This window comes from Mustela nivalis (assembly GCF_964662115.1).
Source record: "Mustela nivalis genome assembly, chromosome: 12".
NCBI classification, from domain to species: domain Eukaryota; kingdom Metazoa; phylum Chordata; class Mammalia; order Carnivora; family Mustelidae; genus Mustela; species Mustela nivalis.
The window spans coordinates 64,847,071-64,870,601 of NC_139031.1; the positions used below are offsets into that span (position 1 = coordinate 64,847,071).

At 35.3% G+C, this 23,531-nt stretch overlaps 1 protein-coding gene across 2 annotated transcripts in view; it reads right to left on the bottom strand.

The window, feature by feature from the left end:
- The window catches only part of SDHAF3 (succinate dehydrogenase complex assembly factor 3), a 60,843-nt gene that overhangs the window by 36,823 nt on the left and 489 nt on the right, over positions 1 to 23,531 (bottom strand). The gene's annotated exons all lie outside the window — the stretch shown is intronic.

Below are 23,531 nucleotides of genomic sequence, written 5' to 3' on the forward strand. Positions count from 1 at the left end.
AATGTGGTCTCCTAGACAAGTTCCTAGAACAGAAAAAGGTCATTAGGTTAAAACTAAACAAATATGAATACAGAATGAACTTCATTGGTTGTGATAAATATGCTTTAGTTTTTAAAAAATGGCAACATATTCAGGTTTAAAAAACTCAGCCCAAAATTATCAAAACCATCAAGACTACCTGCAATACAAATTTATATTCACTGCTGTTAATGATGAATATTCGGCCTGAAGCTTCAGATACTGGCTAATGATAAGACATGCTCACAAGTTATAAAATAGTAAGTATATATAAATCTATGCCCCCAAAGCATGGAGACCACAATTGTAAAAACTGGTGAGTAGGTTAACTAGATGTGATACTACTGTTAATATATCACCAATTATTTATTGAGTACACATTAAATGTCAGGTGCTAGAGATACGAGGATAATCATATAATTTCTGATTCAAAGCAGCTTATAATTTAGTGATCAAACAGAGAAGTAAAAAGGTAATTAATACACAATGTAATCATAAAAAGCAGTGAGAGAATAACTGCCACAAATAGAAATGAATTTAGAGTTCAATGGGAGCCCTTGGGCTGAGAAATAAGACATGAGGCAGAGAAGAGGCCTGGAACAAGGTGCCATCTAGACTGACTCTCAAGGTATACGAAGTTGGTCAAACTAAGTAGGAGGAAGATGTTCCAGAAAAAGGGGATGAGCATGTATAGGAGTCTAGAGCTATGTTGTCTAAGAGCATAGCCACTAAACAATGTGACTCCTGAACTCTTGAAATAATGATTACTGAGAAGCTGTATTCTTTTTTTTTTTTTTTTTTTTTTGACACAGAGAGAGAGAGATCATAAGTAGGCAGAGAGGCAGGTAGAGAGAGTGGGGGAAACAGTCTCCTTGCCAAAGAGTGTGATGCGAGGCTCAATCCCAGGACCCCGAGACCATGACCTGAGCTGAAGGCAGAGGCTTTAACCCACTGAGCTACTGAGGCACCGCTGAGAACCTGTATTCTTAATTTTATTTCATTTAAAGACTGAAACAGTTCAGCACAGTCAAGATAACAATTCTCCCCCAAGTTTAACACAATTTTTATCAAAATCCCAGAAATGCTTTTGTAGGAATAGATAAGCTTATCCTCAAACGTATATGGAGGGGGAAAGGTCTTAGAATATTCAAAATAATTTTGGAAAAGAATAAAGTGTAAGAAATCACTCTTCTCAATGTTAGGACTTACTATATAGTTACAGCAAACAAGATAGTATGGTAGAGGAATAGCCACACATCAATGGAACAGAATGGAGAACCAAGAAACACACTCACACAAACACGCCTAATTGACTTAAGGTGCAAAAACAATTCAATGGTAGAGAAACAGTCTTTTCAACAAATGGTACCGAAGCAATTGAACATCCATTGCCTAAAAAAAAAAAAAAAAAAAAAGAACCTTGAACTAAACCTTACACTTGTATGCATGTGTTAATTCAACTGGCTTACATGTGTTAAGTTCACTGGCTTAAATGTTAAAAATATAAAACTTCAAGGGAGGAAAAAACATAGGAGCAAATCTTCAGAACATGGGAGTTCTTTGTCTTAACACCAAAAATATGATCCATAAAAATAAAAAATGATAAATTGGACTTCATCAAGATCTAAAACTTTTGTTCTGAAAAAGACTATTTTAAGAGAATGAAAAAAAAATCAGTCTAGAAGAAATTTGTGCAAACCACATCTGACAATAGCCTAAAATCTAGAATACAGATAAAAAATTCTCCAAATTCAATAGAAAAAAAAAATTAGAAAATGGACAAAAGGCGTGAACTGACATTTCAAAGACAACATACCTGAGATGAGAAGCATATGCAAAGTTGTTCACCATCATCAGTCATTGGGAAAGTGCAAATTAAAACATAATGAGATATCACTACACAACTACCAAAATGGCTACCAAAATAGAGACAGTAAGTGCTGGCAAGGATGTAGAGAAACTGGTTAGTTATATATTACATACAGGTATGTAAAATGATGCAGTCACTCTGGAATATAGTTTGGCAATTCCTTTGAAAATGGACTTGAGCTGAATAAAATATTTTCCCCAATAAACATAACCTTCCTGTTTTGATAGGAAACATTTTACTTTAACAACTGCATTGTGTAGGGGCATGTGGATGGCTCAGTGGGTTAAGCCTCTCTGCTTTCGGCTCAAGTCATGATCTCAGGGTCCAGGAATCGAGCCCCACATCAGGCTCTCTGCCCAGCAGGAAGCCTGCTTCTCTCTCTCTCTCTCTCTCTGCCTGCCTCTCTGCCTACTTGTGATCTCTGTCAAATAAATAAAATCTTAAAAAAAAAAAAAAAAAAACCTGCATTGTGTAAAGACATTGTCTTGTGTTGTACTAAGGGAAGAAAGTGCAAGCATAACTTTAGTACTACACACAGGCATACAACCAACCCAGTTAGTGTCTACAAACTGTTTCAGCTCAACTGATGTTCTTCTAGGCACCAGTGTCAGGCACATTAGAATATGCAAGACAGCATAACTTACAGCGATACCTATTAAATGGTAATTAAATCAAAATATCTGTTTTTTAAATTACATATAATTAAATTTGTTTCGTGTTAAAAATATAGTATGGACAACTTTAAATTTTAAAGAAAGATAGTACTGATGCAGAACTGAGTACATTCATAAGCTACAACTAGGCCCAAAATATTTAAAAAAAAAAAAAAAGAAAGAAAGAAAGAAAAAAGAAAGGAAGAAAGAAAAGAAAAAAACCTTGCAAGAAGCAATTACAAATTCCACGATGAATGGCAACTGTAATTTACCAGAGCAGAGCAAAATGAGGAAGCTGTTTGGTTTTGTGCCAAATTATTAATTTATAGCTCCAAATTCACCCAAAGACTGCTCTGTAAAACAGACCTGGGCCCTTTAAATATTTTTCTTTTCCAGCTAGCACAGTATTAATCTTTGTCAGTAGAGGGCATAGGAGAGCCTCCGTAGGAGTAAATGACTTTCCCTCTTCAGACTTGCTCCCTCAGAGCTCCTCTGACACTCAACTCAGGCAGTGCCCAGTGGCCAACCAACCGTGGCCAACAGCGCCCCTCTTTAGTGAGACACTGCCCTGTACATAGCTTGGATTCTAATTTCTGGCAAACTTCAAAAGGCAGATTTCTAGCACATTCTGCCAGCGTGGCACCACAGCAATTTCTCTGTCATCCAGTACGTTATAGCTATGCCCCCTCCAGCAAGGTCTGGATTTAAGCCCATAAGCTTAGGGGAATGTTTTCATTGGTATTTCTTATTATTGGCAGCCCTAACTTTTCACCTTATGCGGCCAATAATTCTTTTAGGTTTATACTTGCTTCTTAAGATCCAAATGTCTTGCCAGGTCTAATTTGTTCATGTAATACTTTCTAGCAAAATGGATGAGGCAAATATTCTTTTTATTTGGAAGATGGAGAAATTAAAGAACAAATAAACTATGAAATATGAAAAAGGTGATAGAGCAAATCAGTGCAGTCAAGAACTAAGAAATCTTGACTAAATTCAGTATTTTATTCCCAAAACTATAGTACACTACTTAGCTACCAAAACTATTGCCTGATAAACTTTAAGTGGATAAAATATAACAACCACACATTCTGGATGGTAAAGGATCATCCTGGTTTTTTACCATGGTTTTCACATTTCATCCAGTTTAAAATTGTCCTGAAATTTTTTCACTCTTTACCAAAGTATTAGCAGTTGCATTAAGATAGCCTTCATTTGTACCTCCAACTTCCGCCAGTCTGGTCTAGTAGTGTAAGAGATGCAACAAAGACAAGCTTTCAATTTAATGCATTGTTAAATCTAGAAGATGACTATTAATAACCCACGTCTCTTTCCTGACCCTTTCCTGATGCAGTGTAACTAACATGTTCTTTTTGAAGACAGCAAGCAACACCTGACTGGTAAGCAAGGGCACCCACACACAGTGGCTGAAGATTCTTAACTTTCCAGTCTAGAGTTGACAGAAATTCACTCCTTAAAGGTAAAATATCTGACATTTGAATGCTACTGCAAATTCTGCCGGGGGGGGGGGGGGGGAGTAGTTCAACATCATTTTTACAGTGATAATATGAACATATTTTGGTGGAGTGCCAAAGAAACAGTTATTATTAGAGACCCTCAGAGAAGGAATGTACTTGGAATTAGTTGTGATGCATACATAATTTATAACTGTGCCCAAACTGTGATATTCTAATCAAAACATTAATTTGTTGTCAAAATTGACACTTGTAAAAAAGCCATAGTTTACACAGTAAAAGTAATCCACAAAATTTTTTTAAAAAGCTGATACTGAATGTAACACTTCAGCATGGCTGCATGAATTTTCTCTTTGTGCTGCCTCTCATCTACAGATTTAAAAAATACTGGAGCTTTAAAAAAAAAAACTAATTTGTAAATCAATCTAAGTATTCTACAATAATATTGAGCTTTTTTGTAAACGAGTCTTTAAATTTGGGTTACATTTTGTTCAAATCAGTAGGAATTCTTAACATATGAGACGAAGAGGCAAAAAGCTTACGCTTTTAACTTGCGACAAATGGCATTTTTTAAAAAAACAAAGCTTGTAAGCAGGAAGACTGAAATTTACTGCTACTAAAACAAGAAATCAAATTTTAAGGGCACAAATAGTATACAAAATTAATTCTCAAGTTCTATCATTACATATCTATCACAATTTCTGACAGCAATCTTTTAAAAAGGCTATTTATAATTGGAAGTATTTATATTCATACTAAAATGATAAAAATTGAAAAGTCCTATGATTTTAGAGCATCTGAATTTGGCAAAACATTCAAAATAATCATAAAGACAACTTCTCTGTGTTGTCTGTCAAGTTCTGTCTTATAAAAATATTTAAGAAAATTGGGGCATCTGGGTGGCTCAGTGGATGAAGCCTATGCCTTTGGCTCAGGTCATGATCTCAGGGTCCTGGGATCAAGCCCTGCATCGGGCTCTCTGCTCAGCAGGGATCCTGCTTTCCCCTCTCTCTCTGCCTGCCTCTCTCCCTACTTGTGATCTCTCTCTCTCTCCGTGAAATAAATAAATAAAATATTTTTAAAAATACTTAAGAAAACTATTCTAAATGGAGACTAAAAAATAGTACCTATTAAAATATTTGGGCTTAAATACTGATACATTTAAATGTCACAAAACATTGATCTGAAAACTGTCCTCCATTAAGCAGAATTTACCTTTAACTCCTCTGATATCTCAACACCTACAGAAAAGTTTTCTCAATTAAAGAAATCAATACTTCAAATGTGTTAATCATAAAACAGAACTTTGAAAAAGCTTACAGCAAGCAATTTTAAGGGAAAACTTTCAATAACAAAACCATATGGCCAAAACTATATTCTTCACAAAAAGGGGACCCAGAATTACAGAGAGAAACAGCTAAAAAGAAAGGTCTAATATTAATGTATCCCAAGAGTTAAATGTTCTTTTTGTATTGTTCATATAATCACTATGGGGTGAGGGGTCTGCCTTAAAGTAAACAAATATATATATAATTTTTATATTTTGACAATTTATTTTTGGACAGTTTTCATAAAGAGCCATTATTTTTAAAGATCTTATTTATTTGTCAGAGAAAGAGCGAGAGTAGCACACAAACAGGACAAGGGGCAGGCAAAGGGAGAAGCAGGCTCCCCGCAAGCAGGAAGCCTGATATGGGGCTCAATCCCAGGACCCTGAGATCAGGACCTGAGCCGAAGGCAGATACCTAATCGACTGAGCCACCCAGGAACCCCCATAAAGAGCTATTTTACAGGTCTACCAATATAAGCCAAATATATAAGTTAATAAATATACATTTTATGTCTGTTTACAATTTTAGTGCTTTTACTCTCAAGCATTTCAGTTTTGACAAATGATACAGATAATATTTAAGATAAAACACTTGCACACTGAAAAAGGCCAGAATGTTACTAGCTACAAGTAAAAAATGTCATGTTATTCCCCCTTTTTTTAAACCAGATAATCATCTAGTGTTCAAAACAAGCAAAACAATTGGCCTATTTAAGTTTTTATGAAATTTCCAAATCTTTATTTTAATCTTTTTCAAGTCTTCATTTGAGTAATTCATAATTTTACAGTTAATCGGCTGTACCTACATAAAACTTGCAGGGTGTTTAAGATTTTAGCAGAAGTATACTATTTCAGTGAGAATCACAAACATTAATCACAATGTATCTGGGTAGCTGTCTGCTTGTAAGACTGAACTCCAGAAAACAGATTATATCTGGTGAAATTTTTTACCACTATGAATTATCGTCTGTCTATAGTGGTATATGAAACACAGCAAGCATTTAATAAATAATTATAGAATGAATGAATTTCTTAAATTAAGACAAGGGTGATTTCAGAGAAGACCTGACAATGATAGGGAAAACAGTAAAGAGAACAAGAAACATGAAACAGCCATTCAAAATTCTAAGCAAGTTAACATAAAAAAATGCATGTTACATCAATTCCTCAATTTCTAAAATAAAGTCAAATACGAATCTACCTATAGAGCTTCATACTTTCATAGACAGTAAATAACCATATTAAATTTCCCCTACACTAATAAAAAAAAAAAAGACACCAAAACAATTATTTTAAAAACTATTCTAGGAAAACCCACGAAATCTTCAAAAATGGATTTAAACTGTATACAAGAAAATGGGGAGGAAACCCACTTTAAAATTAGTGAAAATATTTAAAATACTTAAAATAGCAATAACATATCTATATCAGACAATACAAACATGAAAATTACTAGTTGCAATATGAAAGATAAATACTATTTCAGATAAAATTGAAACCAACTTTTCTGAATTTCAGTGACTAGCCTTTCCAGATAAAAGGATCTTCTGCCATCATGTGGAAAATTTTGAAATTACACTTGCACAAAAAAATGCCAGCATCTCATTAAGTATTTGTTTCCTAATATTAGAATACAGTTATAAGCTAGATCCATATTCTCAGAAGAATTTAGTGAAAATGATCATGCATAGGAACTCTTCGCTCCTGTCTTCTTCCTAAGAAAAGACAGTGTTCCTTGCAGCTTAAGGAAACTGCGAGACAGACAGTCAACCTCTGTTTTGTTTCCAAGACTCTTAGCAGTTATGGCTATCCTAGGTCTCTCCCAGTTCATGATCTTAAATTCCTTAAATATTCACTCCTCATCTCTTTCCCACTTTAGGTACTTACAAGACTATTTTCAGGGGAAAAGGAGACAGGAATATAAAGCTACACTAACTTGTCCTGAGTAATTAGGAACCACAGGTGTTGAATATAAATTTTATAAAGACCAAAAGCTTATTAACAATTACATAGCAAAAAATAAATAAAAAATAAAAACTGAGCCTGCTTTTCATACATTCAGATGCCTGCTAACTTATCAATAGCTAGGTAAAAACATGAATTCATAGTGCCCTATGAAATACAGCACTGAATTCTTATGTAGGGGTGCCTAGGTGGCTTACATGGTTAAGCCTCTGCCTGCAGGTCCTGGGATCAACCCCATGTCAGGCTCCCAGCTCAGCGGGGAGTCTGCTTCTTCCCCTTCCTCTGCCTCTGCCTCTCCTTGTACTCTCTCTGTCTCTTTCTCTCAAATGAATAAATGAAATCTTTAATAATAATAATAAATATATAATAATATATTAATATATAATATAATAAATAATAAAATTTCTTATGTATTTATAAAATACAATGCAAGAAGTCTCATATAAGAATAAAAGCCTTTGCTTAAACTATTAATCTTTACAAAGACTACAATTCACACATTCAAATGATTGGTTAACTTTTTAATCTAACTATGGACATCAGTATATTTGGTCTTCATCTGAAATATAATCATACATTTTTTCTTTGGGCGGGGAGCTTTACTGAGCATTTATTATAAACAAAATACCATCCTAAGAGCTTTAAAGTACACAAAGATAGGTAAAACATAATTTTTATCCTCAAGAAACTTACCACCAACAGTACCAAAAGGATGTACACAAATAACTATAATACAATGTTGAAAGCATTACGTACCAAAACAAAAATACCAAAAAAATACTGTTCAGGAAATTGGAAAATAGAATTTTGCTTTTTACTGGAAGAATTAATTAAGAAAGAATGGATAGGAAAGTACTAGGGCTGTTGTGAAAGTCACTTTACGATTTGGTCATACAGATATAGGAAAATATTTAGGCCAAATGAACAGTGAAAGCCAAACAACTTACGACCACATCCAGAGAACAGCACGCAAGTAGAAGCGGAACGTAGGATACACAGCAGAGAATACGGAGATGAACGATAAAATAAAATATATTCGAGCCAGATTTTGCAGTTGTAAACTCTAGGTTAAGGAGAGGTCAATGGGAAAACAGTGATGATTTTGACAGAGGCAATAATATGGTCAAAGTTGTGTTTTATAAGCTGACAAGAGACTAACAGCAAAATTATTCATGAAATTACTACAAACATCTAGAGGTAATGAGAGTGGAGACAGTAAGTCAGGGTTCTGGCATGGTAAAAGGAAACAGAATAAATAGGATTTAGCAACTAATTGGCTATATAAGATAAGAGAAAAGGAAGAATTAAAAATAATGAAATCACAAAATTTGTTTTCAGCACCCTCAAAGGTCTTCCCTGAAAATCTTGCCTCTTTGCTTTTAATCTCCATCGTACCCTACACTAGAGGTAAAATAGCTAGCATTTCTAGAGTACTACCATACAAGGCAACTGTTAGGAATCTATCATCTTACTGACTCCTTAACCTTAAGAGGTAACTACTGCTGGTATTCCCATTTTACTGATGAAGAAACAGGCTTGGAGTGGTTCATCAAATTACCCAAGGTTACAAGGTAAGTGACTGGATGTTAGCCAATGTCAGATAATCATTTAAGTGTTACTAACAAAAGTTTACAATGCAATCTCCCATAGGGGTAAGCCATATTTTTAAAACAAGCTCAAAGATAAAAAGATCTTCAAATCCAACAGAATGGATCCATATCAAGGAACAAGTGACAAGATAGATACACGGAGTAGAAAACGGACTAATCATGAATTCAATTGGCTAAAAAGTTTTCTTCCCAATTAACTCATAGTACCCATTGACGAAAGACCAACATTTTCAACCACTTTACTTTTTTTTTTTTTTTTAAGATTTTATTTATTTATTTGAGAGAGAGAACATGAGCAGGGGCAGAAGGAAAGGGAAAAGCAGACTTCCCGGCTGAGCAGAGAACCCAAGCGGGGTTCAATCCCAGGACCCTGGGATCATGACCCAAGTCAAAGACAGATGCTTAGCTGGCTGAGCCACCCTGGCACCCCTCTACCACTATTCTTTAAGGTAAACTGATTTCATACTATCTTATACAGACTTGTAGCAAACTTAATAAACTCCTTAAAGATACTGACCATGTATTAATCTCTGAATCCCCTGAAAAACAGTATGCACTGAATGAATGAATGAACACTGAATGAATGAATGAATGAATGAACACTGAATGAGGCACTGAATGAAATCAACTCAGGTGGGCTGCTTCTGTTTAGTTCTCCCTGGCACAGTGTGACCAACATCTTTACAAAATTCAAGGCCTACATTTGGAACAATTTCTTCAGGTCCTACCTTGGATGTGATGAAAACTCTCTCCTGATACTTTGCTTCCTTTCCAGTTTTCGACCTTATTAATGTCCTCTGGATTACCCATCATCACCCTCAATTGGTAAAGACCATGGAAAAACAAATGGCTAGCTCTATTTATGTTGAAAGAGGTGTTTCTCCTAAATCCCAGGACATTTCCAATGGTTCCCTAAGCCACTGACTCCCTCCACAGTTATCAAAGAAAGGCTTTACTTTCCATGGGATCCAACAGTACCCATGTCAATTTTGAGAAGATTCTCCTTTGATAGACTATCCACTAGGCTGTGCAGAGGATCTGAAAGATGGGGCCAAGTTCCCAATGCCATCAGCTTTGATTTGTATATCCTTTCCCAGAGAAATAACGTAACAAATAGTAGTTAGACTCCTAGATTGTCCTGCAGAAAAAGTCTATTTAACCACAGAACAGTTAGAATATTACACAATAGCTATTACATTTTATTTTTTCATTATAAGTGTACCATATTTATGCTATATTATGGACTAAATAGCTGTTTATGATTAATTCTGGTTAAAAGCATTTCAGTATCCATAAAAGGAGGATGAATTATCAGTATCTTCCAAGTATTAAGCAAGGCAGTAAGCTGCTGGGAATCAAACTAAAGTAGAAAGCTAACAAACATGTTGTATTAAAAGCAACATACACTTCTGTAATTAAAAAGATAAAACAAAAAGAAAAACAAATCATTAGGATTTGGGATCCAGTTTGCTTTTAAGAAAGATAAAACTACTAAATAACTTTTTAAACTTTGTATAACTTCATACTAACTCTGTTACTATTTAAGAAAATATAGTTTAAAATATACTGTAGTTCAATCTTAATATATGAACACTTGCCACCTCCTTAATTTAGGGTGTAGAGCACATTTTGATAGCATTTAGTTGAAAAGAATAGAACTAAAATGATCTGTTATGTCTCACTCATCAAAAGTGCCAAATCTGAATTTGTTCTTCACATCAAACAGAAATTAAATTTTATTCTTTTTAGACACACGCCATCGACATTTGTAGACACACCCTATTTAAAACAAATTTGATGTATGCAAATGCAGGTTTACACAAAGAAACAAATTATGGGCTGATTATTCACTTCACAAAAGGATTCTCAAAAGAATTCCCTGTAATAGTAAGTTTGCCAAGATACTTAAAATATAGTTAAATTTCAAAAGCAATCAATTTATAAACAACTTCTCAGAAATATAGCATAAAAGTAGTTACAAAAAGTATCAAGCTTCAGAAACTTCTATTATTACAAACTCTGTCCCAAAAGCTTGTCAAATCTAGGTGAAACTAACAAATTAAATAGCCAAAAATGGCATAGAAATGTCTATCTTAAATAGTCCTATCTCAAATATAGTATATAAATATATACTTTTTAAACTGACCTAAAAATAATCATTAAACTACCAATTCTTCTTTAAAATTATATGTACAAATTAGCAAACAATACTCAATATGGCTAACAGTGACCCATGAAACTAAAGAACAAAGAGTCTGTTCTGCCTTGTTCAGTCAAGTAAGCCAGAAGTACAAAAAAAGAAAAATCCAGAGATCCCAAACAGCACTGCAGTTTTTGCTTTGTCTTTCCTTTGCAGTGCTCCAACTGCTCTGAGCTGTAGAAGACAGTATCTGGGAAATCCAAACATGATGGTCCAAAAATGGAGCATTTGGGGCCAACTAAGAGAAGAAGGAAAGATCCTAATGCCCCCCAAATGGTCATTACTGGCTAATTTTTTTCCTGTTCTGTTCAGAGTTCTAGCTTACGATCGAATCCAAAAACTCTGGCATATCCACTGAAGACCAAATAGATGTGGAATAATCTGACAGCAAAAGAGCAGCCCCTCATCGGATTTAATTACAAAGTTAGAATATGATCATGCTGCAGTTTCTAAAAAAAATCTTGGAACTATTAAGTGATTTACATGAATGAAGTAGCCAAGGGAGTCAGCACACTCAGACACTTTATCAAAGTTATACATATTTCCAAATATTTTAAACTAAGAAGTTTTGGGGCACCTCGGTGGCTCAGTGGGTTAAAGCCTCTGCCTTTGGCTCGGGTGGTGATCCCAGGGTCCTGGGATAGAGCCCCGCATCGCAACGGGCTCTCTGCTCAGCAGGGAGCCTGCTTCCTCCTCTCTCTGCCTGCCTCTCTGCCTGCTTGTAATCTCTGTCAAATAAATGAATGGAATCTTTAAAAAAATAAAATAAAATAAGAAGTTTTTCTCACTGTGTGCATCTTGCTCCTGGCCTTGTAAAAGCATCCAAAGATGTTCATGGCCTTTTTTACAAGCTAAAAAAGGTTATTAACTAAGGTTGTTAACTAAGGTTATTGGCCAGAAATTCTGAGTTATCAAGTGCACATATCCATTGCTTATAAAATGTAAAAGTAACATGCACAAACCATTGAGGCCCATGCTGGGAAGTGGGAGGTGCTAGAACAAGATGCGTCTCTGAAGAGTCACTGTTTAGAATGTCTGCTGTGAAGCTACACCCGCTGATACTACACGCCGGTGTCATCGTAGCTGATTTTGTATATGTGTACATGTGTGTCTGCCATGCCACCTCTGGCCATTCTTAGTTTGGAAGGGGTAAGCGTTCTATGAGAAGTGTATGCATTTTTTATTCAATGGAACAATTTTAAAACAAACTGTAGACCTCTTCACCTTCAGCAAAGAGTCACTGCATCAAAGACCAGAAACCTCTCCAATTTAAACATACAATAAACAACATTTTACAATTTTTATTTGTTTATAATAATGATAACTTTCCAAAGGAAAATAAACCATGTGGGTGTATGTTTTTAAAATCTATTCAAATAAAGCATAAATATTTTAATGTTTGAGAGCACAAAAGTCAAAATGCAGTTTATTTTGGAAATGCTTCCACGTTCTAGTGATTTAGGAGTTGAGAAGAGCAAAACTTTGTAAATAAGATACATATGATCCTCCCTTTGGAATTAAGCTAATTAAATCCACATACCATGGGAAGTATCTAAATTCTCTAGGGCCCAGATGAGAAATTTGCTAGCTTAATCTATTAACACATTAATGGCAATAATAATAATGCTTTGACAGAAAGAAAGTGCTTACAATGAAAATAATAAAATAATAAACTATTACAAGGGGGCAAACTTGCTAGTATGTGTTCACACTGTCCAGGAAAAAAAGAGCAGGAAAGCAGCAGAATCCATGATGTTCTCTGCTGTAGATATAGTGAGGCCTGATGAAAAATCTCTCATGCCTACCCACTTCCCATTATTTTAATTCCATGTTTACTCGGCAACCTTCTAAACACTAATTCAGTTTCCGAGAAAGCTTAATAGAGGTCCACAATCCCTTACTTACTGTTCTGAAGTCAAAAAGTTTCGACAAACAAAAGCTTTTTCAGAGCTTATCTGGCAGCAAATCCTGATCTCAATGGACAGAAACCCTTTATTTACTTCACTTAATATTAAAAGTCAAATATTTTAGTGTGGAGTATTAATGTATTTGACTACAGGGTGCCACCCCAGTTATTTCTTAAAATTCAGTCATAGTCCTTATTACCTTTCTAAAAATCTAAAAAATTCTGTATTCTGAGACACATCCGAAAAAGAGTTCCCTGGATGTAGATATAAATATTATGACTCAAAGAAGAGCCCTACCCCCACCCTCCACTTCACCAGTCCCCATAACCAACCAACAAAAATGAATATTCTAGTTTATACTTCAATCATCATTCTGGTTTATACTTCAAAATTTATAAATTTAGTTAGTGTGAGTCTGATGCCAACATCTGATCATCTCTGGGTACACTGGTATATAAAGTCTAATTCCAGACCTACAAGGTCAATTACCAGGAATTATAACCACAATGTTAAGTGACATATACCCACCTGGAATCGCTTTCTTAACCTACTAGCTTCCAAGCCACCAATTCAGCCTATTTACAGGTCTTCCATCTTCTCTGACTAACCTACCAGAAGACTAACCAATAGTTAACCAATCTCCCTCCCAGTCCCACCTGTCAGCCTGACAAATCTTCTAATAATACTTAGAAAAAGAAAATGTGAACAATTAAACTACTACAGATTTTTTTAAGTTATTAAGTAGCAATTTAATTTTGATCAAATTAAGTTATTGGAGAATCAATGAATACTTAAGTTTGATCTCTAGGAAATTAAGCAAGAGAAGATTCTTCAAGTTGTTTTAAAAAAAAACTTAACATGGGGCACCTTGGTGGCTCAGTCAGTTAAGCAGCTGCCTTCAGCTCAGGACATGATCCCAGGACCCTGGGATCCAGCCCACACCAGGCTCCCTGCTCAGTGGGGAGCCTGCTTCTCCTGTCTCCCCTCCACCCACCGCCCCCGCTTGTGTACATACATGCACTCTCTCTCAGAATCTTTTAAAAATAAATAGATAAACTTAATACTATACCAGAAAATGGCCCTGATGATTCTTTTCTGATATCAGTTTAGAGCACTAAAGATTCTAAAATGTATCTTCCAGTGGTTAGGTAAAAGAGAATAACTCTGAGGAACTAACAGAGTTTTTGAGGGGAGTGGGGTGGGAGGTTGGGTGAGCCTGGTGGTGGGTATTGTGAAGGGCATGTATTGCATGGAGCACTGGGTGTGGTGCATAAACTATGAATTCTGGAACACTGAAAAGAAATTTTAAAAATAAATAAAATTTTTTTTAATTAAAAAATTAAAAAAAGAATAACTAGGTAAGTTTTATTTTGAGTCTACATACCTTTTTTCCAGCAGTGCTTTATAGTTTTCAATGTACAGGTTTGTACATCCTTTGTTTACATCATCCCTAAGTATTTAATATTTTTTGATGGTAAGTAGCATTTTTAAGTTTTAAGTTCCAAGTCTGCATTGCTAGTACATAAAAATAGTTAACTTTTGTATAATGATCATTTATCATACAAACTTGCTAAACTGACTAATTTTAGATTTTTTTTGTAGATTCTATCAGATTTTCTACATAATCCCATTGTGAATAAAATGAGTTTTATTTCTTTCTTTCCAATCTGGATACCTTTCATTTCTTTTGTCTCATTTAAGTGGCCATTTACATTGTTGAATACATGTTTAGATTTTTTTTTTTTCATTTCACTTCATTTACAAAACTCAGCAAGAATCATAAAATATATAGCTGACATTATTTATTAATCATGAAGTAGTTTAAGTTAACCTACAAAATTTATTTTTTCTAAATATTTTATTTATTTAGTTGAGACAGAGAGAGAGCACACACATGCACAAGGTTGTGGGGGAAGGGTCAGAGAGAGACAGAGAAGCAGGCATCCCACTGAGCAGGGACCCCGATTCCAGTTAGATCCCAGACCCTGGAATCATGACCTGAGCCAAAGGCAGAGGCTTAACCAACTGAGCCACCCAGGCGCCCCTAACTTACAAAATTTAAATGGCAAAATTAGGAAATGCATTTATAAGGTGCTGGTATTTGACTCTTCATGTGTTTACCTCAAGTGCTTTATGACATGAGACTGGTAACAAAAATATTGAGTATATCCAGCTGCATTTTTAAAAATAACATTTATTGGCTTTTCTTGTAATTACTAAAGTAGCATTCATCTTCGCAGAGAATCTGGAAAATAGGTGGTTCAAGGAAGAAGATTACAATCATCCTTTACCATACGACCCAAAGATAAACACCGTTTACATTTAATTATAACATGAACAGTTTTCCCAGTCATTAATTCTTTTGAAACACTATTTCTAGCTGCATAGTAACCCACCCATCATATGGCTATGCTATCATTTCATTCTTCTCCATCATTGGATATCTATACTGTTTTTGATTTGTCATTATTACCATATATATACAGCACAATTAATATCCTTGTAAATAAATCATAGACTGCTCTTTTACTGGGGTCCCTTTTGCCCACTCTTTTTATTTACTTTTTTTTTTAAGATTTTATTTATTTATTTGACACAGAGAGATCACAAGTAGGCAGAGAGGCAGGCAGAGAGAGGAGGAAGCAGGCTCCCTGATGAGCAGAGAGCCCGATGCGGGACTCGATCCCAGGACCCTGAGATCGTGACCTGAGCCGAAGTCAGCGGCTTAACCCACTGAGCCACCCAGGCGCCCTGCCCACTCTTTTTAAGAGCTGTGTTTTCCCAATCCAAGCTAACCAGCATTTTATATTAATTAAGCATGTATCACATTAATTCAAAATATATTTCATTTGCTTTTTTAACTTTTTAAAATTCAGGGGTTTTTAACTTTATGTTAATTATAACTATTATAAAAAAACAAATTTTTTTAACCATTCTATTACTATAAAAAGATATTACCCTAAAACTAACAGAAAAGATGAAAGAGAAAAAAATCTGTGTTACCAATGAAAAGTGTAAAGTAGGTTAAGCCATTTGATAATAGTTTTAACTCATCTAATATAACCATATCTTAGAGGTAAAAGAACTTAACAGTACATCCTTATCTTCAAGGATAAAACATCATTTTTCCAACTGAGACCACTGAGGCCTAAATAAGGCTTCCAAAAATTTCATAGAAAATACATGTGCCTAACTAACTACAGTTTAACAGTTATATCACAGCAACTTCTATTCTCATTTCATTACCGAAAAGAATTTTGAAAACCACACCCTGGGCTAATAAACTTAAATCACTTTTTAAACAATAATTAAACATTTTATTACACTAGAGGTATACAGGATAAAAACATGATTAAGAAGCTTCTCTTTCCAAGGGCGCCTGGGTGGCTCAGTTGTTAAGCAGCTGCTTTGGGCTCAGATCATTATCCCAGGGTCCTGGGATAAGACCCCAAATTGGGCCCCCTGCTCATCAGGGAGTCCTACTTCTCCCTCTCCCACTTCCCCTGCCTGTGTTCCCTCTCTGTCTCTCTCTGCCAAATAAAAAAATAAAATATTTATTTAAAAAAAGAAAAGCAGCTTCTCTTTCCCTTAGGAAAAATACAAAAAATGGAGAAGCAAATACACAAATTATAGCAAGCAAACAAGCAAAATTCAAAAGAAAAATATTGATAGCATTTTATACTGCAAAAGCTTAATAGTTTTTTGGAAACATTAATTTCATAAAGTAAGAACACAAGACTTTGGTCCTGTATAGCTGTGTGATACCAAACAAGTCATTTTACTTCTATAAAGCCTCAGTTACTTTCTCTTTAAAATGGTAGAACTGGGGTTTCAGTTTAAGAGGACATACTGGAGAAATCATAGCAGCATATTTCTTATTTCCTCTCCTCCCCAAACTCCTTTGAACTGATAGTAAAGTATTTTCAAAAGGAGTAATCCATAATGACCGAGAACAAAAATAGAGGCATTAGCCACCAACAGATTTCAGTGAATTTCTCAAGACAGGAAGCAGGTAGAGGACTGAACTCATGAAACAGTGCAGATTTAGGATCTACAGCTTAGAATAGAAAAGAAAGAACAGAGCTTAAGAAAAAGCCAAACTGCCATAACCAACTGAACACAGATACCACGTAGATAAGAAAATCAGGAGTGAGAAGCAAATCTAAGGCAGATAATGAAAACTCTGTAAGCCTAAAAGTAACTTTCCAATCAACAAGGCCTATATGTAGGCAGAGTTCTCTTTCTTATTGCTTTCTTGTAAATAAGGACAGAAAACCAAAATTCCTAAGATATTTGAAACATAAAAGACATCAAAATAAAAAGAAAAATGTCACCTTAAAAAGAGATAAGAATAGAAAATACTGCTCTTTATTATAAACCCTCCAACACTAATTTTTTAATCACATAACATTACTTTGATTTTTTTTTAATTTAAGTACATTAACTGAAAAAAATAAGAGTTTACTACAGCAATCTGAAGCTCCCTTTAAATTCAAATACTCTTTATGTAAAATCTCAGATATTTGTTCTTATTAAGCAACTGTAAAATATATTTTAAAAAACAAGTAAAACCAGTAAAACTATGTATATACAATCCTTTATCTTTTTTTTTTTTTAAGATTTTATTTATTTATTTGACAGATATCACAGGTAGGCAAAGAGGCAAGCAGAGAAAGAGAGGAGGAAGCAGGCTCCCGGCGGAGCAGAGAGCCTGATGCGGGGCCCGATCCCAGGACCCCGGGATCATGACCTGAGCCGAAGGCAGAGGCTTTAACCCACTGAGCCACCCAGGCACCCCACAATCCTTTATGTTCTTAAATTCTATGCAAAAACTTATTTCAAATCTTTAAGACTATGTGTTATATGTACACATGTACAGATCTATTTTATTTTATTTTTTTAGGGCTCCTCGCTGGTCAATCAGTAGAGCATGCAACTCTTGATCTCAGGGTTTTGAGTTCAAGCCCTAAAGTGGGTGTAGAGATCTATTTTAGAAGCATAATCACTAGTATATTATTATTATATTATCACCGGTATTTTAAATCTGTAAGTTCAAATAAATTTTAAATCATTTAAATAAAATAGACCTCTATGTTTTGGTAACAACAATCGATATAGACAATAATGATCAAATTAGAATTTTTAAAATACCTTTATAACAAAAGTTCTATTAGAACACATCTCATGACACCAATAAAATTTAAATATTCCTAAATAAAAACAGTATCTTAAAAATATCACTGAAAAGCCAAATGCTAAGAAATGGGAAAAAAATGTTTTATGTTCCAATGATTGAGTTTCATATCCTCTCCTTATCCCTTTTTCAACCACTAGATAAAGACCAGAATATGACTGAAAAATTTTTAAGAGGTAAAGTTTAATGTTGAAAACAAACATCACTATTCAGTAAACCATCACATCCAACAAACTATCACAAAAACACTACACTGAGTAACATGCAGAATAAACGTACAACTGAGAGGTTCACTCATACTTGGCAGATGCATCCCGGACATATATGATCTGTCTACTGAACAGAGAGGTAATTCATTCCTTTTCTTCTGCAAGCTAAAATACAAACTACAAATCAGAATGTTCAAAAGCAACAAAATGAGGTCCCCAAATTAGGCAAGAAAGGCATACAATTTTAAGAACTGCAGAATACCCATCCAAGCCTAATTATCCTAAGTTAAGGAAACTTTAAATATAGGCAACAGGCAACTTAATCATACATGTTTTATCTGATGATCTACTTCAAAGTCCTAAGTAAGACAAAGATATTCCATGTGAGTTACAAATGGATGGTTACAGGAAATATGAAGCACTTCCTCTTCTCCAATAAATACAACAAAACAAACATCAAATGTTACATATGATATCTAGACCACCATACAAATATAAATAACTAAACACAAGAAGGACACAAGAAGTAGCCAGAAATCACCAGATACAGAAGAAAAGAACAGAACAGTGCGAGCACCATACTACTGCCTTCATTCTCTTAACTCCTGAATGTTAGTGGTCTACCTTTGAATACGTTCCCCCACAGTTTACCCAATCTGGGCACTTTCAGCCACAACTTTGAACCAGCAACTAACTACAGATAAGGAATTTCAGTTCTCTACCTCCAGCTACAATCTCTCTCCTGAGTATGAGACTAATATATACCTCAGAACATCTCCAATTGACTTTCCCACCAGAATGCTTACCACAAAATGTACTATACCATACTCATTCTTTACCCAGCTCCTTCTAAATACATAGTCTGGTTACTGGTATCATGATCTTAAGCCTGAGAGTTTTCCATTCTATTTCCTTCCCTTTCACTAATCCTATGTGGGTCCTCAAGTTAAGTCCCATTTTTGCCTTATAAAAGATAACACACACATCCATACCCTACATTCTCAACATATATAAAGACAGATAGATACCATCTCTACTACAACTCTCCTAACAATTCTCCCTACCTTCAATTTGACTCATTCTTCAATGATTCCTTTATATTGCTGCTAAAGTGGTCTTTCTAGAATATAATTTGAATCATTTCACCACTGCTTAAAATCTTTCAGTAATTCCAAATAAAAATCTAAAGTCCTTAGAAGAATATCCTGTCTCCGGCCACCTCTCTAGTTTTATTTCTTCCTAATTGCTCACTTTAGAGACTAAATTTTAAGCTCATTACTGAAGATCCTGGAAAAAGTCACACTGTTTCTTACTTCAGTACCTCGGCATATGTTACTCCCTCTGCCTAGGAAGTCTTTTTCATGACATGGTAATTTTGACTTACTCAAGGCTCAGCTCAGACATTGTATGTGGCCCTCAACTTCGTCCATTCTCTACCTGCTCCCATCACATTTAACAGACACACATTCATACTGTATTATAATTGTATAATACACACAAGTAAATCTTGGACATGTCAAAGTAAAATACAATTGTTGTTCATTTTTGTGCCCCACAATGCCTAGCACTTTGCCCCGCAATAATAAATGATCAATATCTACTTCTAGAATGTGTAATCCATTTGGCTTTTTCCAGAAACAAGTTCTACTGTAAACATCTATAAACTATAGACACAGAGCAAAACAGTTCCTTAAGCAAAGCAAAAGAAACCAAGAAAGAAAGCAGAAGACATAAACAAATAGGGCAGAAAAGGAAAAATTAAACGTATGGAGTCTCTTCTGAGTAGCTCCCAAGAGCTCACTCTTTTTTACCCTTCATCTCACATTCTATCACAAACATGTTTTATTTGCCAGTTAATCTTCAGCACTTATTCTAATTTCCCAGAAAATAAGTGGTAAGAAGTTCTCTCCACAACTGGACAGACACCAGAGAAAAAAATGGAAAGTATTACCTAAATCAGCTTCTCTTCAAAACTGAGCAGCCAGAACTTCAAAAATGCAATAATAAATAAGACCCCTGATCCACCCAGACCCAATTCCACTTCTAACAGTTGCCTCCTAAAAGACTTAAGATTACAATAAATATTTTACCAACCAGATATCAAACATTCTCCTTCAAATATTTCCAACAGCTCTTCTGAACCTCCCTTTTTCTTCTCTTGTGGTAAAATACTATATAAATTCACAATTTACTCTGTAAATAAGCATATACATTTTTATCCTTAGGATAAAATGAAATACTTTCTCCTACCTTCCCCTAAGTGGTCCTGGAACAGAAACTTCCCCAGCTGAATTCCCTCTATCATTTGACATGGTTTTCCATGATTACAAATGAAAGGACCAGAGAAACTTCCTCCTAATGCTGGGGCCTCTAAGATGCCTGAGCTTTCTCTTTTCTCCAGTGGGACCCATACCTAAGTTTGCCCCGTAAAGTACAACAAATTCAGAACCCATTCAAGTTCGTAAGTAATTTTAGAAGTGAGAGAGTATCAAAACCCAAAGTCCACAAAGCACAAGAACTCCACAACTGTGTTACTCTCAATTAGCTTGACAGAAACATAGGCATCAAGCTAGTAATACTCATGTGTGCCAAATATGTAATCATCATTACCCAAAACAACAGAAATCCAGGCCATAACTAGTCACAACAGGTATAACATAATCATAAATTAGATGTTTTGAAGAACTCATAGGAGGGAACAGCCCATAAGACTGGAGGATATCACTTTCCAGTATCACTGCCCTAGCCAATATTTTCTCCCCTCCAAGTCATTAGAATCTTCTTTATCCTTCATCCTTGAAAAAAAGAGAAACTGGCTCTCTTGGCAGAGCCCACATCACCCCTTCCAACTCCCAGGCTTAGACTGAGCTGCCTTACAACTGTGAGAATTAATACTCTATCCAAACAAGTTAGATTACTAGGTTTAAACTGAACTTTACCCAGCTGTTAACTCATTAACTACAGAGCCCTACTCCCACAGAACACACTTTTCTTCATTCCAAAAAATAAGTGGAAATGTTAGATCAATAATGGGGAAGAAGGGACATGGCTTACCCACTGAAACTTTCCAATAAATAAATTCAAAAGGAATGAGAGAAATAGAAAATCACCAAGAGAACACAATGGCAAGATCCATCAATGATGCTAACCTAGTTGGCAAAATCAGAGAAACAGAATATTTGTACAGTTTCAGAGTTTCTCCCCAAAATGCATATATAATTTCAAAAAGGAAAACAGTCACTTTACAGTGGAGAAACTTAACCAAATGATCACAGTTGACATCACAAGTAGTAAGTTGTATTGATAACATGTGCCCTCTGATATGGTATGTTGATAAAAACTCCTCACGCTTGTTATCCCTCTCACTAATGCACAACATCAATGTAATCATGAGAACAACAACAACAACAAAAACAAACAAATTCAAATTGAGAGATAGTCAAAAAGTGTCAAGCACATGAAAGATAAGAAAAGACTGAAGAACTGTCAGACTAGAGAAAACTAAGGAGACAGGATAACTAAATGCAGTGTGGGATCCTGGATTGGATCCTGCAACAGAGTAAGAACATTATTGGATATACTGGCAAAATGTGAATAAAGCCAGTAGTTACCATCACTGCAGCAATGTTAATCTCTTTATGTCAATTTCTTATTTTTGATAACTGCACCATGGTTACATACATGTTTATATACAGAGAAGGTGGATGTAGGATGTATGGAGGAAAACTCAGTACTGTCTCTGTAATTCTTCTGTAAGTATAAAATTATTAAATTTAAAAAAAAAAAAGCTGAATTCCTGATACCAAACCTCCTCAGTCAATCAACACATTCACCCATACTCTCTCCTCCAGCTTATTATCAATTTATTCTGAGTTTCTACTCTTTTGCTAAAAAGCTTCCAAGTTCTTATACTTTGAACTCTCAAAGTGCCCTTATTTCTTCTCAGACAAAGCTAGCCTCTCCTTCCTGTCCTGCCACAAACTGACTTGGCTTAAAAGATGTCACTTAAACACTCTTAATTTTTTACAGACTCACTGCAATTAGCAATTTACAAAGCGCTTTTAAATGAATTTACAGACACTAATTTAGAGGTGCATAAATACTTATTGTTTCACAAATAAGAAGACTAGGAAAAATTAAGTGATAATGACATTTAACAAATTCCAGAATCTGAACTTGAATCCAGTTCTTCTCGCTCTAAGACCAAGTAACCATACTAAAAAAAAAGCAATTTGCATTTAAGATTCAACTTCCCCGGGCTCCATACAGGCTAATTACCGCTCACACACATGATTTTAAAGTTCTAAATTTCAAGACTGTCCTAAATAACCCTCTTGCAAGCTACAATCGGGAATCTAAGATACAGTGAAAACGGTCTGTATTCACCCTAACCAAAAACTTTATAATTAAAAAAAGAAAAAGAAAAAAGACAGTCTAGCCACCAATTTGGGAGGCTTTCCAATAATCGCTTACCTGCTGTTTTACCGACACTGCTTCCTGCTTTCAAATACCTGAGATGTCGCTCTAATTTCCAATTCCATTCATTTCTTGGTATTTGCAAATCATATCTAAGAGCAATGCTGCTAGGCCCACAACCCCACGAAATACTCTTTTTCCCTCACTCAAAAAGGGGGTGGGGGGTAGTCAAAGAGTTAATCGCTAATGCAGGTGTCTAAGATTTAGGGCAAAGAGACAGGGCAATGAAACAAAGTAACGCAATGTGAGACTCCGGAGAAATCAACTTTCGCCTGACTTAACTGAGCATTTTTCTCCTCTACCGCTTATGGTCGTATCCGATACCCGTCTCAGTCAACTGAGAACATTAAGACCCAAGAAAGAGCATGGAAATTTTTTAAAAAACAGTAATTACGGAAACAATCCTGTAAATCTGAAAACTAGATAATGAGAAAACCATTCACTTATTAACAGGAGCTGCTATATGCAAGGCACTGGAGGGGCAAAAAGCTACTTGACGTGATTTACTCGGTTTCGTAAGCTGCCATTCTCACCCCTCCGGTGCTTGGCACGCGCAGGAGCTTACAAGGAGGAACTGTATTGGGGACGCCGAGGTAACGGGATCAGCGGCAGCCAGGAACCCGGGGA